This window comes from Lepidochelys kempii, chromosome 2 (assembly GCF_965140265.1).
Source record: "Lepidochelys kempii isolate rLepKem1 chromosome 2, rLepKem1.hap2, whole genome shotgun sequence".
NCBI classification, from domain to species: domain Eukaryota; kingdom Metazoa; phylum Chordata; order Testudines; family Cheloniidae; genus Lepidochelys; species Lepidochelys kempii.
Window position 1 is genome coordinate 135,265,951 of NC_133257.1, and position 17,750 is coordinate 135,283,700.

The window sequence follows — 17,750 nt, forward strand, 5'->3', positions numbered from 1 at the left end:
ACCATTTACAAATATTTGAATGGTGTAAGCGTAAAAAAAGAATTGGGATTATTTAGGATGGAACAAATGGTACAATTAGGAGTAATGAAAATTACTAGTTAAAGGAAACTTTAAACCCAATGTCATTAAAGTCTGTGCAACAGTGAGATTTGTGATGATGAAACATTTATATAGCACCATTGCTTTACACAACAATTTATACACACATAACGTAAATTCCCTTTCCTGAAGAGTTTCCAGTCAGAGTTTCCTATCTAATTAGAACAAGTAAACTAAATCATAGCACAGGGAAATAAGGCATGGGATAGAGGACCAGAATATTATTGATAAGGGAGGGGAGAGTGCATTAACAGGTGGGTTATATGGAGGAGAGAGGTTGCTATTGTTATCCCCATTTACAGCGGAGGTACTGAGCTACACAGGGATTAATGGATTTGTCCAGGGTCACATAGGAAGCCTATGGTAGAGCTGGGAGTAGAACCCAGATCCCCTGGATCCCAGTCCTGTGCCTTAACCACAACCAATTTTTCATGCTAGCAAAACAAAACAGCAGTCAGAAGTAAATAATTTCTTAATTTTGTCCAATCTGTTTTAGATGTTCCTCAGACACCTATCACTGTTATATCTAGCCAGCTCACTAGTCTATCATTGATAAAGTAAATTTTTATTGATATTTATTTAAATTGTTTTTTCATATTTTTATTTTTTCATATTTCACATGAACTTCATGTTCTTCATTGCTCTAAATTATAAGATGTGAGAACTTTTTCTTTAGCCTTTTAAAAAAAAACACACAATGTTAATGGACATCATAGTGGTAATGTTATGCAAGGCTCCATTCAAGGTCCATTGAAGCCCTGACTGACCGTGCTCTGAGGAGAAAAACATAAATGCAGTAAGCCCTTAGGGAAAACATTGAGTGGTGCTGAATAAGTCATAATTCCTGTTTGAATTATTAGACTGTAGAAGAACAGAGTTCAGTGAAGATGCAGCACCACCACATTTTTATCCAGAAGCTTCTTAGAAGTCATGATGGGCAGTTTATTAGATAATTAATGGTCTATCCTCTGAATCACCTGATACTATGTACTGTTGGAAACAGGACGCTGGACTAGATGGACCAATAGTCTGATCTCTTACGACAATTTTGGTGTTTGCAAGTTATTTAGACAACCTATTGATGGGATCTGGTGGAAGATGACGGAGTGCCCTTTGCAAGGATCCATATGCTTGTACTCTTGTTCAGTCAGAAAGGAATCAGATTCTGCTAATTTAAAAGCATCAGCTTTGCTACTAGCACTACAGAAAATACTTTGCTACTTTCACCAACAGCAGTTAGTGGCAGGAGTTTTTTCAAGAGCCCCTGACACCATAGGACAAGACCACCACAGATCACTGTATTCTGCCAAGCAGTGTAAAGTACATTAGAAGCGCATTTTAAAATTAAATTATGACACGACAGCTATAATATGTGAAATGTGGATTATAGACTCATATGGATTATAGACTCAAAAGAGAGAGGTAGGGGTGAAAGCAGTCAGGAGTCCATTACAAATATCAAAGTAATGGATTTAAGAGCCTATAAAAAGTGAATTTTCACTTACATAGTCTCAGCAGCAACACATATGAAATAGTCTTCCTTTTATAAAATTCCTCCCTAAAGCCAAGAAGGCATCTGACTGAAATCCTTGAGCTGAAATCTAACCCATACTGAGTCCTGACCTGGATTAAGCTACTAAACAGAGTTTTTTCAAAATTAAAGCAAGCTTTACGGACACTTGGTTCCAGCTCTAATTGGTTTTAGCCAGTCATCCCTTTCTACCTCAATGTATGTTTTCTTTTTCTTTCTTTATGCCATTTTTCCTGGCGAGAGTCACAGTAGCAGCAGGAAGAGTAGGGAGGACCAGGCCTTCTTTTCTTCTGCAACAAGTTCCAGCTCCTCCTTAGGGATTCCCCAGCGTTCCTAGGCCAACTGGGAGAGATAATCCCTTCAGCGTGTCCTGGGTTGGCCCCAGGGCTTCCTCCCAATGGGACATGCCCGGGGGCATCCTTACCAGCTGCCCAAACCACCTCAGCTTGCTCTTCTCGATCCAGAGGAGTAGTGGCTCCATGCTGAGGCTCTCCTGAATAGCCGAGCCCCTCACCCTATATAGGAGAGTAAGCCCAGCCCACCCTGCAGAGAAACCTCATTTTTGCTGTTTGTACCTGTGATCTCATCCTTTCGGTCATTACCCAAAGTTCATGACCACAGGTGAGGATGGGAATACAATTCCCCACAATGTACTCTCTTTTTTTTAAACTTTTCTTTTTTTGGTCAGGAAAGTATTGGGCTACCACTAACAAACCACCTAAAGCCAACTAATATGTAGGACTTTTCCCACTCTCTAGGGGAAACTGAAGTGCTTCTTTCCTAACACCAGATAATTATAAATTGCACTTAGAAGCCCTTTCTCATGGTCCATATTGGAGACCAGTGGTCTGCAGCAAGCACCGTGGCTTCTCCTGGACTTAGGAAATACATTACCGAAAGATTCCCACAGGCAACAATCCCCAAATTTCTACTCTCTAAAATAAGAACAAATGGAAGAAAAATGAGGCCTGCTCTGTAGTGTATACCCTGCAGTAGGATTTTTCTCCTCTTTTCCTTGTAAATTTACATATAACTCAATTTAACTTTAATACAAGTAACATACGTTGTTAAATTAATCCTTTCACAGATCTGCCTCTTGGATTTCCATATTGTCTACGGTGGCTTGTTTGGATGCATAAATCAAATACAGTAACATAATTCCAGCTGCCCTGGGAATAGATAGGAAGCACTTTAACTGTCGTTTGCCAGCCTAATTATGCTCCAGATATATCCATAACAGTTCCATGGATGTCCCGAAATTGTTTGGACTGAGCTTGTGTGGTACCGTTGAATCCCTCATTATTACAGAGGAATCTGTTTCTAGTTCTTCAGCAATTGCTTTATAGCATGGAACTCAGTTGCAACAGGGATCTTCCTATGGAAAGAAAATAATTGATTTGATGTTCACTGCTATTTTATTAATATTTTTTGCATCAGTTTAGTTCTGTCTTTTAAAGTACAATATGTCCTAATATGTTGAATCGGTATGCCATAAATCTAATAACCTTGGGCTGGTTATCAAATTAAACTTTTCCATGTATATCATCATCTTATTTTACCTCACAAACATAGAATAGGAGTAAAGAATTCATCTAACGTATTGTGACGGGGCAAGGCCAGATGGCAATAGGAAAGTAGTGAGAAACAGGTATGTTAGCCCCAGGCTAAACAAATCCCTGTTACCATGGTAATCAAATGGCAGTTGCTCCAGGTTAATCAAAACACCTGGGGCCAATTAAGATCCTTCCAGAAAGCAGTGGAGACAGCTAGGTTGATTGGGACACCTGAAGCCAATCAGGGGCTGGCTGAAACTAGTTAAAAGCGTCCCAGTTAGGTGGGTGTGCGTGTTAGGAGCTGTAGGAGGAAGCTGTGTTGTTGGATAAAATGAGCAGTACAAACCAAAACAGACAGAAGAAAGGAGGCCCTGAGGTAAGGGTGAAGGAGATATTGAGGAAGTGGGGGGCTGCTGTGGGGAAGTGGCCCAGTGAATCATATTCGTCCTGTTTCCAAAAAGCTACCCAGAGCTGCAGCTATCAGGGTCCCTGGGCTGGATCCCAGAGTAGAGGGCGGGCCTGGTCTCCCTCCTCCCCTCCCCAACTAATCACTGAGACTGGGAGATAACAGAGACTGTGCGAGGGAGGATAGCTTCGCCTCACCTCCCTTGTTGGCTTATGATAAAAATGTCTCAGTAGACTGTGACCCTTGCCTCTAGAGAGAAGGGCTACGTGGAGGGTCACAGTGAGCCTCTGAGGCTAGCGTAATCCACCTAGAAGCGTGGGACCCACTGAGACAAGGTCGGAACTTTGTCACAATATGTTTTAAGAAATATATTTTAATGCATTAAACTAATGCTTCATAGCATATCTTTAAGAGTCTCTTCACATATCATTAGTGTGTCTGATGCATTCAGCTGTGCTACACCATTCTCTCAGCCTAAAAACACAAGAGACACTTTAAAGATAACTGAAGATAAAGTTTCTAATAGAAACACCATTTTAATAATTCCTTTGTAGCTGTCAGACCTATGGCCTCAGTCATTACATTCTAATATAGATGTAAATTTTCTTTTGGAGTTGGGGAAAGTTTTAAATGTCATAATGATTTCCAGAGAGAAAGTGAGTCATTCATCTCTAGCACATTTAATCTTTATTGTTTGCCTTATATCAAGCAATCATTTCAGACAGCTTTCATAAAATATGATTGTTACTGTTTTATACGAAATATAGCGTAGATTCTATATAAAAAGGAAATACAATAATGTTTATAAGGAAGAATTAATCTCACACTCTGGAGAGGACCAGGGCTGACAAAAGGAGGCAACTGTATCAGGGCCCCAAGCTCAAGGGGACCCAACATGTATGTAGCCTCTGTGTAAATAAAGTGAGGTGGGATGGGATGGGATGGGATGGGGCCCCTTTGAACATGATGTATCGGGCCTCAATTTTCCCTCAGTGGGCCTGGAGAAAACACTAAGAAATCAGCTAAAAACAATCAACACTTGAATTCTCACATTTTTAATATGAAAAAACACTTGGACTCTATGACAGGGTGCACTCACCTCTCCTGCAGTGAGCACCTCCTGTCAGCTGGGTGTGCACTCTCTCTTTGCTCACAGAGCCCCCTGTCAGCTGTTGCCCTTGTCAGGTGGGTTCAGGTGGTTCTTCAGTGAGTGGCCCTCAGGCTGTCACACAGTCTCAAATGGATGAACCCTTGCCAGAGTAACAAATGTCCAGCAAATGCTTGGACCTCTGCAGGGTCTTCAGCCCCATCCATAGGGCCTTTAAATTCCAGCCCTGTGCTTGGGCCTCCCAATGAAGCTTGTCCCCTTCTCAGGGCTTTGGCCACCCTTCCAGTGGGGGAACCCAAAGCGCATCCACAGCCCTTACAAATAGCAGTCACATGCTGCTTTCTTTAATAGTAGCTGCTGCTGCATTCCCTGAGCTGCTTCCCACTCTGTTCCATCACTGTCATCCATTACCTTAGGGTTACGGTCCTTGGGTCTGTCTGTTCCCTGTTTGTGCAGTCTCTCCCAGGCCTCCTTGTCTGGAGAGTCCCTCTGTCTTACCCCTTCTGATCCCAGCCAGAAAATGACATGCTCAGTGGCTCCTTTTAACTGAGCCTGCTGTGCTGACTGGCTGTTTTCTTGCAGTCCTTCTAGGCAGACCTGAAGGACCCACCTTTACTGCTCCTTTCCTGAGGCAGGGTGTGGTAGAACCGCAAGGTCCTTCAACATCTTGAATTAAATCACATGGCTATGACTTCGATTTTTCCCTGCGGCTAACAGATTATAGGACAGAATGTGGATTACAGCTATGCCATGGAGTAAGTCTTCCAAGAAATGTAAAGATGCCACATTTCCTGTACACTCTAGATGGAGTTTTTGATTTCTGATGACACTTCCTGCTGAGCCAGAAACAAAGCAGCCCAGGCCAGTGACAGGTTCTAGGTACACAGAACAGTAGGAAGTTGGTTACCTCATTTGTGTGTGTAGTTTCTGTTCATAATCAAGTGTTTATCTTGATACCAGTCTGGTTGCTAATAAGATACTGTAATAGCCAGGCCCAGAGTTAGTGGTGGTGTGGTGCTGCATGAGAAGGGAAGCAATGGTGGACATTCTCCTAGGAAGTAGGTTTCAGAGTAACAGCCGTGTTAGTCTGTATTCGCAAAAAGAAAAGGAGTACTTGTGGCACCTTAGAGACTAACCAATTTATTTGAGCATGAGCTAGGAAGCAGAATGTCTCTTAGAGATCTCCCACTGGCAATGGAGAGAAAGCAATCAGCATCACATTAGAGGGTGTCGTATGCTCCCACTTTGTGGCCAGTCTCCTGGCAGGTGAATAAAGGGGAGAGAGCTAAGTTTCCATCGATTTCCTACTTAAGGAAATCACTGTTACTTAGTAGGGTTGAACCCTCATTTTCCCATCGTCTCAGCATGCACTCGCTCTATCCATTTACCCTGCTTATTTACAATTTGTTCCCCTAGGTCCGAGGAAGTTTCACTAGTTCCTTGTGGGGACTGCCCTTGAAATAATAATGACATCTTAGCTCTAGCTGCAAAGTCTGTTGTTCTAGCATCTGAAAAAGGTTTTTTCATCATATGCACACCCTGACTATAGACACAAACACAACTTGCTTTGGAATCTTTCCAAACAAATTTTTTTTTTTACAAAAATCCCAGTTAGTAATTCAGTTATGAACCAATTTTGTTGTAAAATGGGGAGTTTTCAGGACACTAAATTGTTGTCAGCCACAGATGGAAACCAGAAAGGATGGAGGCGACACCAGTGTCTGAAGCCTCTGCAATGGCAGGAAACTGGTGTCAGACAGGCCAAAATGATCCTAGCTGATGACTCCTGTTCAATGTTTAAGAGGAAGGTGTAAAGCCAAGGTCTTGGCCAGTCTGATCTGGAGGAAAATTCCTTCCTAACTCTAAATCTGGTGATTGGTTTAACCCTGAGCATGAGAGCAAGAGTGGCACAGCTAGGGCCACAGGGTTTGTTGAACTGCATCAGACTACTGGTGCCACCTAGCCTGGTGTCCTGCTTCCAGCTGCAGATGATATCTGGTGTTTCAGAGGGAGTTGAAAAAAATCCCCATAATTCATCAGGCCACTTTTGAACTAGGGAAGAAAAATTTTCTTCCTTGCCCCTGTGCAGATCAGTTGAAGCCCTGAAGCATGAGATTAGATTGTTCTGATCTCAGCTACATAGTGTTCACATTATGGGAGCAAAACACAGGTTCATTTTCTTTCCATGGTGTGGAAGCGATTAATTGTGCCATTCTTACTCACCTTGAGTAGTACCTTACTCCACAAGTCATACCATTCATTTCAATAGCAGCTGCTGTGGAGTAAGGCACTACTCAGCCTGAATAAGGGTGGCACATGGGGATCTTTATGGAAAATAGCAAATGTGTACAAATACATGCCCAAGACCTGGCCCTCCCCAAATAAACAAAGGGCCAGACTCCAGAGAAGTTGCTTACCATGGTGAGCTCGCTCTTATTAGCAGTTCCACTGAAGACAGTGGTTCTATCTGAGTGGGACTAGGGTTCACAGTCTGGCCTTAAATAAGAACTTCAATCTCTGCTTCTTTGCACTGTCAGGTGCAAGACCGACTCTGATTCTCATGGCATCTCCTGGTCTTCCTTGATAGTCATTCTCCTTCTCTCTGTCTTTCATCCTCTTTATTTCTCTCCCCATCTCTCTCTCTTTCTGTGTATGGAGCATGGATGCTTTATGCACTGTGGGACCTATGGAAAGAAATGTCATTATTAGAGCTAAAATCTCTAATGTGGCACCCCACTCATACCTTCCCTTTGAACTGCTGCTGACCGGCTAAAAGATGCATTTGCTCTAAACTCCTTCCCTAGTACATGCTCAGCTACCATCAGAAATAATAGTAATAATTATTGTGTTAAGAGAGTGCCTGGATACCCCAATCCCACTGGGGATCCCACTGTGCTAGTTGCTATAGAAATACAGAGTAAGAGACAGTCCGTGCCTTGAAGAGCTTCAAGTCTAGACAATCAAAACAAGCATGACAAAATGATGGAGAGAAGCAGAGACAAAGTGACTTGTCGATGGAGACAGCAGGTCAGAGGCAGAGAGGAAAATACAACTCAGGTCGCCTGATTGCCATTCCAGGGCCCTTCAATTGGCTATTTTACTCAGCAGAGTGAGAAAAGACCATATGGGCCATTATTACATTACTTTAAAATTTACAAAAATCTTTAGCCAAGTCACTGTGCAAGTATGAAAAGGGCACCAAAGGATTATCATGAGAAGATCAGAGAAGGAAAACTGCACAAGAGATAAGTAAGAAGGAAAGAGAGATTATTTTCCAATCTTCTTTGAAGGATTGCACATGTCCATTCCCCTGTAGGTTTGTGTGTGCCTCATGCATAGTTGTCAGTACCCATCAGGGGAGCATGAGTGCCCCCTGGTGCATCGCACCACTGCACACAGAAAGAGCTGCACTGCCCCCGACCCAACCTCAGTTACTTCTTACCACCAGTGACAGTTGTTGGAGCTGCAATCTTAATTTCTTCCTATCTTCCCTCCCTTAGTGTATATAGCACACTCAGTGTTAGTTTTAGTCTTGTATAGTAGTTCTGTAAATAGTTAGTTATCGGTATAAATTTATAATCTTTTTAGTGTGTGGTTACCAGTGCCAAGTTTGGAATTGGAATCGGTGCTGGAATGATGCTCCATTTTTCTGGCTTCAAGGCCTGTATTTCATGTAACAGCTCTAGGCCAGTGAATAGGCCTCATCCCAGCTGCCTTAAGTGTCTGAGAGAGATGCAGGTGAGTGACCAATGTGACAAGTGTAAGCAGTTCAAACCACATTTGAAAAAGAACAGGACTGCCAGGGCTGCCTCACCAAATGGGTACTGAGCACACGAGAGTTAGGAATGCTCTTCCAGTTCTTACAGAGTCATCAGCAAGATACCTAAGATTATTACACCAATCCTAAGAAGAGACTGTGTAAATCTCCTAACGACTCCATACCAGGACCTTCCAAGAGGAAGGCACCAAAGACTCATGGGGTGCCCTAAAAAGTTACACCTCCAGGAGCAATCTCTAAGCCAGGAGGGATTGTTGACTCCAGTACCCAGGAAGGGTTCACAGAGACCAATTCCCAAAACATTGACGCATCTCTCAGTACCACAGGTTCAAGAACTCTTTCCGGTGCCATTAACACCCAGGCATTTAAGGAAGACAGGGAGTTACTTAACTTGTTGGTACTGGCTTCCCCTGAAATTCTAGAGCCTCAGTTGGTACTGACACTGGAACCACATGCTCCTGTGGTCCCAACTTCGGAGCCAGAGCACCACCTGGAACCAGCCCCTTCTTGCCGTACCTCTGCATAGGGTTGCGTCTTGATTTTGCTGGTACCCCCTTCTCCAGACTCAGATCCCTGTCCCCTGGTACTGATAGGTAGAGCCCTGCGTGGGACTAGTGTAGAGCCCTGCAGCAGGACTGGGATCCTGCAGGACCTCCTGGACCCACTGCTGTAATAGTGGGAGAATGGTATTAAAGAATGGTCCCATGCAGGGCTCTACCAATGGGTTCAGCTCCCCAGTGGTTGGAGGAAATGGACTCCTCACTGGACTTGGAAGTCAGATCCATTGTGTCCTGACCTGAGATTGTTCAAAAGTCCCAAGTGCCTCTCTGCCATGATACCATCCATGGCCTCAGCATTTTAGGAGTCAGTGGCCTTCTCAGGACTGGGTCCCACCTCGGTACCAATGGCCATTCTGGACTCCTTGGGACTTCCTAGCACAGTCCAGAACATCTCTGCTCTTTTCCTGCACCTCTATGTCAACCAGGTGCCAGGAGCATCTACAGGAAGGTCACCATCCTCTTTCCTCTGGTACCAGGATTGATAATGCGCAGAGGAGACATGTGCTAAGTACTCCTCTGGAGAGGAATTGGAGGAGGGACCTCCTGGGCACCCCTTAGCCTCCTCTTCTTCATCAACTGATGAGGCAGCAGTCACTGAATCTTACTCTCCCCCTCCTTATGCTTTTAGAGCTCATCAAGACTTGTTGAGGACAGTGGCTGCAGCTCTAGATGTACCTCTTCTGGCTGGATAAGAAAGGTCACACAGGATTGTGGACATTTTAGTCTCAGCAGGACTCTTTTGGGTAGCTCTCCCTATTGAAAAGGCAACCTGGAGCCTGTCAAGGTTTTAGGGCATACCTCTGCTTCCCCTGCCTCCTGCAGCCAAAAGGGTGGAGAAAAGATATTATATCTCTTCACAGGGATTTGAGCACTTTTACAACCACCCTTCTCCAGGCTCTCTAGTGGTCACAGCCACCAATGAAAAGGAGTGACAAGGATATCAAGGAAAGGAAGCGAAGAAGCTAGGTTTGTCTAGCAGGAAGCTTTATTCCACAGGAAGTTTACTGCTCAGGATTGCCAACCAGCAAGCCCTGTTGAGTCAATAGGATTTCAGCCTGTGGGATAATATCCTGAAGTTCAAAGACAAGCTTCCTGATGACACAAAGCAGGAGTTCTCTGCTATGGTGGAGGAAGGCAAATTAGTTGCCAGAATGACATTGCAGGCAAACCTGAATGTAGCAAACTCTGCAATTCGAGCTATGGCCTCAGCCTTCACAATGTGGTGGTCATCTTGTTTGCAAGCACCAGATGTGCAACAAGTTATTCAGGACCTCCTATTTGAAGGTCCTTTGCTGTTTTCCAGTAAAACAGATGACAGTCTGCATAGACCCAAGGACTCAAGGACAACCCTGAAGTCTCTGGGGATCTATACATTGGCGGCAAAAAGAAAGCTGTTCTTCCTGCAGCATTTTCAATGGTTCCAGCACTTCTTGCCATGTGTTCCTAGGACTTGTCCAAAAAGAGTGGCAGGAGCGTCAAGAGACCTCCTCCTCTGCAGTATAGGTTTTTGCCTGGACTAGCAAGGTCCACCATGGCTGTGATGGCCTCAATGGCCATCACCAGTGCACTATCCAGGATATCCAATGTATATGAGGACATTTTCTTCATGGAACCTGGAAGGATTTCAATCATCCAAACAACACGACTCAGGTCTGGGACAGTTTATCAGATAGGGATGAATTAACAACCCAACCTTAATAGCTGGATCAGTACTCTGGAGAAATAATATCTCCAGAAGAAAGTCTAGGGGTGACTTCAGCTTCATTGCCATCAGAAGGTGCAGTATTATTCTATGAGCTAGTGAATAGAATGACAAGGACACTGCACATTCCTTCAGTGACCATAGAAGAATCTATACAGCCTGTAATTGACCTTTTAGATGGTTTATCTGAGCTGGCAAAGATGGTATGGGCTGCAGCTTCATCAGTTCAACCTATGTCAAAAAAGACTGATAAAGTATACCAGTTTTCCCAGGAGGTCTGCCTATGTTCCACACCCTCTTTTCCCCAATTTTGTTCATGGTTGAAGCTGCAATTTAAAGGGATAAAGGAGAGCAAGCTCATTCCATGCCAACTGATAAGGAAAGTAAAAGAATGGATGTGGAGGGAAGGAAAATCTTTTTGTCTGCTACTCTGGGTTTGCGAGCAAATTATCAGACAGTGATGGCAAGATACCTGTAACATTTATGCGGAGAAATGTCACCTTATATAAATCTCCTGGAGGGGCACACAGTCAAGCTGTTAGCATTCAAACTCTGTCTAAATGGAAAAGACTCTACATAAAAGAAGTGCATAAAGTAGCTGCAATCCCACTTCCTGAAGGAGTTAGCCGTTAGTGCATACTCTACCAGAGTGGTGGCTTTTACTAAACACATTCCTATAGCAGAGAGCTTTGTAGAGAAGCTACATGGAGTTCAGGTCATGCTTTTATTAAGCACATAGAGTCTAAAGCAGATGCTAAGTTTTGTAGGCACTCTTTCAGTCCTTAGTCAGTTAGGACTCTGTGTCCAACCTTCCTGGGTAGGATGTACTACTTGTTAGTCTGTCCCATGAGTGGGAATGTGTAGAGGACACTCAAAGAAGAAATGAAGCTCAGTTACAGGAAAGTAGAGTTCCTCGAGATGGACTTAACCTATGCACACCTTTCCCTACTTTCTCAGAATCCTACTTGCCAAAGGACATAGGGTCATGGCAGAAGAAATTGAGATGGCTGGAGTGATGGGCCCCTTTTATACCTCACCGTTAGTAGTAATTTACTCCACAAGTAGTGCTATTCATATCAATACACTTCCTGTGGAGTGAGGTACTGCTCAGCCAGAGTAACAATGGCATATACTGCCCTTTATGCACAAATGTGCACAAACACATGCGCAAGACCTGTCTCTCCCGAAATGGAAAAACAGCCAGACTGTGGACAAATTACTCTCCAAGGTGAGCTCTTTCTCACAGCAGAGCCTTAACAAAGCATTTTATCAAGCGGGGTGAGCAAGTATATTTGCACCCTCTAGAGGCAATGCATAGAAGGGCACACCTTCCATTTAGCTCAGAGAATTTCAAACTATGAGTGTGGAGAAATCTGGGGGGGGGGGAGCAAGTGATGCCACCTGCCCCTTTCCCCCCCATTTTTCTGCTCCTGTGGCTTTGTGCCCTGGGTGGCCCCACCCTAGGTATGGCCCTGCACACAAGCACAGCCCCACTGGAGTCAGTAGTTCTACTTCGGCAAGTAACTGCTCAGCTGTGGAAGTAAGGGCTTCATAGGTTGGACCTAAATAAGAAATATACCACAATCTTTGCTTCTCAGCAAGGTGTGGGGTAGGAGGCAGAATCTGAGCTGCATCCCAGGATCTCTTGGGCATTCCTGATGGTCTGGCTGTCATATTCTCTCTCTCTCTCTGTCTCTCTCTCATTGGATTATGGATGCTTTATGCACTGTGGGAGCAGTGGAAAGAAATGCCAGTATTAGAACTAAAACATTCTATTGTAGCTTGGTGCTGATTGTGTCAGAGCCTCTCCCAGTCTGAGCCCTATGAACAGGGACAGGAAACACGGCACCGTCCCCAAAGTGACACCCTAGTGATACTTCACTTTGAACTGCTGCCAACCAGTTACACTGATGCAGTGCCACCAAACGACATCCCCATGGCCAACTACCATCTGAATTCTTAGTAATAATTATTGTGTCAAGAGAGCCTGGAGACCCCAACCCCATTGTGCTTGGTGCTTTAGAAATACAAAGTGAGACAGTCCCTGCTTTGAAATGCTTTGAATCTAAATAGTCATACCAGACACGGCAAAGGCTGGAGAGAAACAAAGGCAACATGACTAGTTTATAGGCCAGCAGGTCAGCTGCAGAAAGGAAAATACAACCCAGGTCACCTGGTTGCCATTCCAGTGCCCTGTCAATTTGTCATTTTATTGAGCAGAGTGAGAAGATCATTATTACATTATTTTAAAATAATTTTAAAAGTCTTTAGCCAAGTCAGTTACCAAATGTCAAAATGGCAGGAAAGGCTCCTCATGAGAAGGTCAGAGAAGGAAAACTGCACAAGAGCTAAGCAAGAAGGAAAAAGACAGATCTGAAAGAAACTTTGTGAAAAGGAGCCACAGATCTGTCACACCCAAACCCTGGATCTAGTCACACTCAAACTCGGGGGAGGGGGGAGGCGGGGCTGGAATTTGGATGGAGATTTTGCTGCTCAGCCCCCTCAGCTGTGGGACTGATGACATATCACTCTGTGTGAGCTCAGGAAGACCTTGAAACCACCTCTTTTCCCCTCACGGAGAGAGAGAGAGAGGCCAGCACAGCTGGAGAGCGGATAGCTATCTGCACTACCCCCTTCCTACTGCAGTCAGTCAACTGATTGGATTTACCTAGGGGGTGGAGATTACATATTTGCGGTGGGGCTTGATTTGTGTGCTGTGTAATGTTATCACTATATTAGCTATTAGAGATGGGCACCGACCACAACCACAGCACCCCAGATCTCTTGGAGAAGGACTGAAATCCAGATCTGGATCAGAATTCTTTGGTGTGGGCCTATCTTTAATAGCAATGGACTGTCTGGGAAAACTGTGGCAGAGCTGATGTAGCCAGATAGCCAGCCCCCCCCCCCCCCCCAGACCAGCATTGCTGGAAACACAGGAGGAAGCCGGAACAGGGCACTTAACATATATTCCAGCACAGCCTTTGAAGCTGTGAAAGCACAGGTGTGCTGCTACAATGTGTCTCTGGGAACAGATACGACGATTAAGCTCACAGCAGGTAGAGGCCCTGTGACAGACATGGCTCTTAGCCCCTACTAAATAGCGTGATGCACACACACCAACATCCTAGGTGGGAAAATATTTACCCTGATAAAAGAAATGTCCAGTAGTTGAAACTTATTGTTTCTCTCCCTTGCAAGTGTAAACTACTCTTGCGAAAGCTGGCGTCACCCCGACAGACCAGCCTCAATTTGGCATAAGAAAGGAGAAAGAGAATAAAGGAGTACAGAGGTATAAGTAGGGGACCTACAGCACCATGATTTTTGAGTGCTTTTCACTATCTATCTGCTGGTCAGATAAGTGACAGCCTCCCAAGGCTTCTGCAGCTAAGAGGGTCCCTACGCCTTGTCCCTTATTCGTCTTTCCGCGGAATTGAGTGACCGATCCTGGCTTGGCACCGCTGGAATCGAGAGATGCAAGGAGGGTAAGAAGCACCCACACCTGATCTCCTATCTTTAGTGTACACATATTTTGAAATAGAGCTCTATACTTTGTTTTCTTTCTTTGGGATTGTGGCTTCAGTTTTGTAACTTGTTTGTGTGTGTAACATCTCTACATTTAAATAAGTAGGCACTAGCAATTTTGTAACCACATGATTAGAATCTAGCTTAATAAATTTTGGTAACCATTTATGCATAAGCCTGACTTGTTTTCTCTGGTTTACTGTAAAGCAGCCAACACAATTAAAGAACCTCAGCCGTTTTGGCTCTAAAGCCTGGCCATTAGGTGAGAGTACTAAGAGCCTAGCGTTGAGTTGTGCTGCCTCCACGGGGCAAACTCTTGGGGCACCTGTCAGTCAATCCTGGCTGCCCGCTGCGAAGGAGCTCTGAGCTCTAGCAGTTAAAGTCACGGGTGTGGAGAGGCTCTTAGTGCTGCCATTGGGGCACCTGTCAGTCAGTATTGACTGCCCGCTGCGAAGGAGCTCTGAGCTCTAGCAGTTAAAGTCACGGGTGGTTAGGACCTTGGGGCATCCGTCAGCCTAGCCCGGGCTGCCCGCCGCGAAGGGACAGTGCGTCCTAGCGGTTAAAGTCACGGATGGTATAAACGGGCATAGCTGGCACCTCACCAAACATCCTTGGCCGTCGGCTAACAGCTGAGGAAGCAGGCTATTAGCTGCTTCTCTCCCTGCCTCTCTGACACTGAGGCAGAGATAGGTCCTGACAGAACATACTGCGGAAATGAGGTCATCAGCAGTGTGACACCCTATTAATGACACTGTCCTTTCTGAATTGCTGCTGGCCAATCAGGTTGCGGCATTTTTGACTGATCTCACAATCCAAGTCCCAGCCCTGCTCACTGCAGCAACTATGGGGTTCTCATCTCAATGGGGTTCCTTCTGCTCTTTTTGTCCCAGTTCTTCTCGTTTCTTTATAGAGTATTTAGATGCTTTATGTGGAATGACAACCTTTTATGTTAGTGGCTTTTGTTTTTATTTTTTTTTATTTTTTCCCCAAATGAGTATGAAAGCCACACTTGCTTGGTGCGGAGCTCTGCCCTCCTCTAGTGGTAGCTAGCCCAACGAGAGATGGATGATCTTGCTACAGCCATAGCTAATAGTGATAGGTCTTTTAGCTCAGATAGTAGAGGATCATGTATTAAGACCTAGAGGTACCAGGTTTGATCTCCAATGCTGATAACCCACTAAGGGTTGTTGGTGCTACGAGTGTAAATATTTCAGTAGACTCTCGAATCAGTGCATGAACTGACCCCTTTATAGAATCTCAGGATAGAGAAGAAGAACTCAACAGACACTGGGACGGAATTACACGCTTTCCTCTAGACAGATTCTGCGTGTCAGGCTTGAGGCAGTACTTGGAAACTAGCCCAGCCGTTCTCTTGCTATTCCAGGTCTCTGAAGAAATAAAGGACTTCAGTTGTAATGAGCCCTAAATCCACCCCAAATTAAAACAATCTATAGCGGCAACTCTTTTTATTGCATGTAATCTGCAAGCAATAACCTGAGTATCTGATAGGTGCAAAGGCTTAGCAAAAGATTATGTAGTCTGTTCCTCAGCTATTTGGTAACATGTGTGCAAGACATCTAAAACTTATTTTTTGGATCAGACGCCAGGTCCTCAGTCCAGTTAAATATGCATTCCCTAATCCTACTGTGTAAAACAGAGTTAAATGGCAAGATTAAAATTTTCCCAGAACTGGGAAATTCCTGGGTGGTGTAGGGTCATTATAGCATCTCCTGTGCCTCTACCACTCCTGAGCCCAATGTAGGAGGTGTGGTCAGAGAGAAGAGTGTGTGGCCAAGGATGCTGTTGCATGTAGCTGATTCCTATGCTGAAACAACATCTGTTGTCCCATGGCAGGTGCTCTAAAATAGAACAGAGTTTAGAGAGACAAGGTACGTGAGGTCATAACTTTTATAGGACCAAATTCTGTTGGTGAGAGAGACAAGCTTTTGTACTTACACGGAGCTCTTCAGGTCTGTAAAAGTTACTCAGAGTATCACAGCTAAATACAAGATGGAACAGATTGTTTTGCATAAGTAGTTAACACATGTCAAGGGACTGTTCAAGGTGAAGTGGCCTATTAACGCCCTTCCAGTCATAACTCCTCTCCAGGCTCATCTTTTGAAAGTGTTGTGCAGGTTTCCTTTGAGGATGAGGACTGATAGGTCAGACACTTTGTGAAAAGTGTTCATTCACAGGGGACAGGGTGTTTTTGTCTTATCATTTTCCTGAGTGAGTTTATTCGAGAGCCTAGTGATTATCTGTTTCACCCACACAGTTATTACTGGATGAGGTACACCACATGATGTGATAGGCATGTGTAGGACCCACGGATCTTGAAAGGTGTGTTGTGGAGGGAGCTGATCATTGCAGCAGTGGAGATATGTCTGCGGGTTTTGCAGCTGTTCTAGCAGGGTCTGGTGATGCTTTGAGTTGGTGTGTCCAGGTCTGTGGGGAGCTTGCTTCTAATGATGAACTTGAAAAGTTTAGGGGTTTGTTTGAAGGCCAGAAGAGGGGGTTCAGGAAAGATTTCTTTCAGGATGGGGGTCCCTCTTGAGTATGGGTTGTAGTTGTTTGATGATAACCCATATGGGTTCTAGTGCGTGCTGGTAGGGACAACTGCTTCCCCACCCCCTTCCTTTCCTCCCTGTGACTGGAGGGGTGTTAATGGGCTATTTCACCTTGAACCTTCCCTTGAAATGTGTTAGCTACTTATGCAAAAAAATCTGTTCCACCTTTTATTTAGCCATGATATTCTGAGGCCTGATCTACAGTACAGAGTTAAGTCAATGCAATGCAGCTTACATTGACCTAACTATGTAAGTGTCTACACGAAAATTTCACTCCCGCTGATGTAACTGCCTTGCTGCACTGACTTAACTCCACCTCCACAAGAGGTGTAGAGTAAAGGTTGATGTAGTTAGTTCAACACAGAGTCAGTGTAGACCCTGCGTTGCTTACGTTGACTGTTACTGGCTTTCAGAAGCTGTGCCACAATGCCCCACGCTGACAGTACAATCAGCACAAGTGTTCCTGGTGAGGACATGCATTGCTGACTGTAGTGTATTAGTGGTGGTCCCTCCCGCTCAGGGTCAGTGGGAGGCCACTCTGCTTCACTACATCAGAGGGCATCGCCCACAGTTAGGGCATTAGTCAGGCAACCCACAGCCTGTCTCTCTGGCCAGCAGTCCGGGCAGAACAGTAGTCAGGGTCTCTAGCCTGCAATCAGGGCAAAGGTGCAGTTACGAGTCCAAGCGCTTCGTCAGGGTAGGGCAGAAAAGAGGCTATAGCTCAGGCTTGTATTCAGGGCCAAGTAGCAAGAGGGTCAGGCATCCTAGCTCCAGCGTACGGCCGATAATTACAGGGTCCTTGGCTTAGAGAGGGTGGACTGCTACCCCAGGGGTGGGGTGGCAGGGTAGGGGGGCACAGGTCCTCCCGACTCCACCGCGTTCTGCCACTGGGTCAGCAGGGAATCCAGCTGCAATATGCTG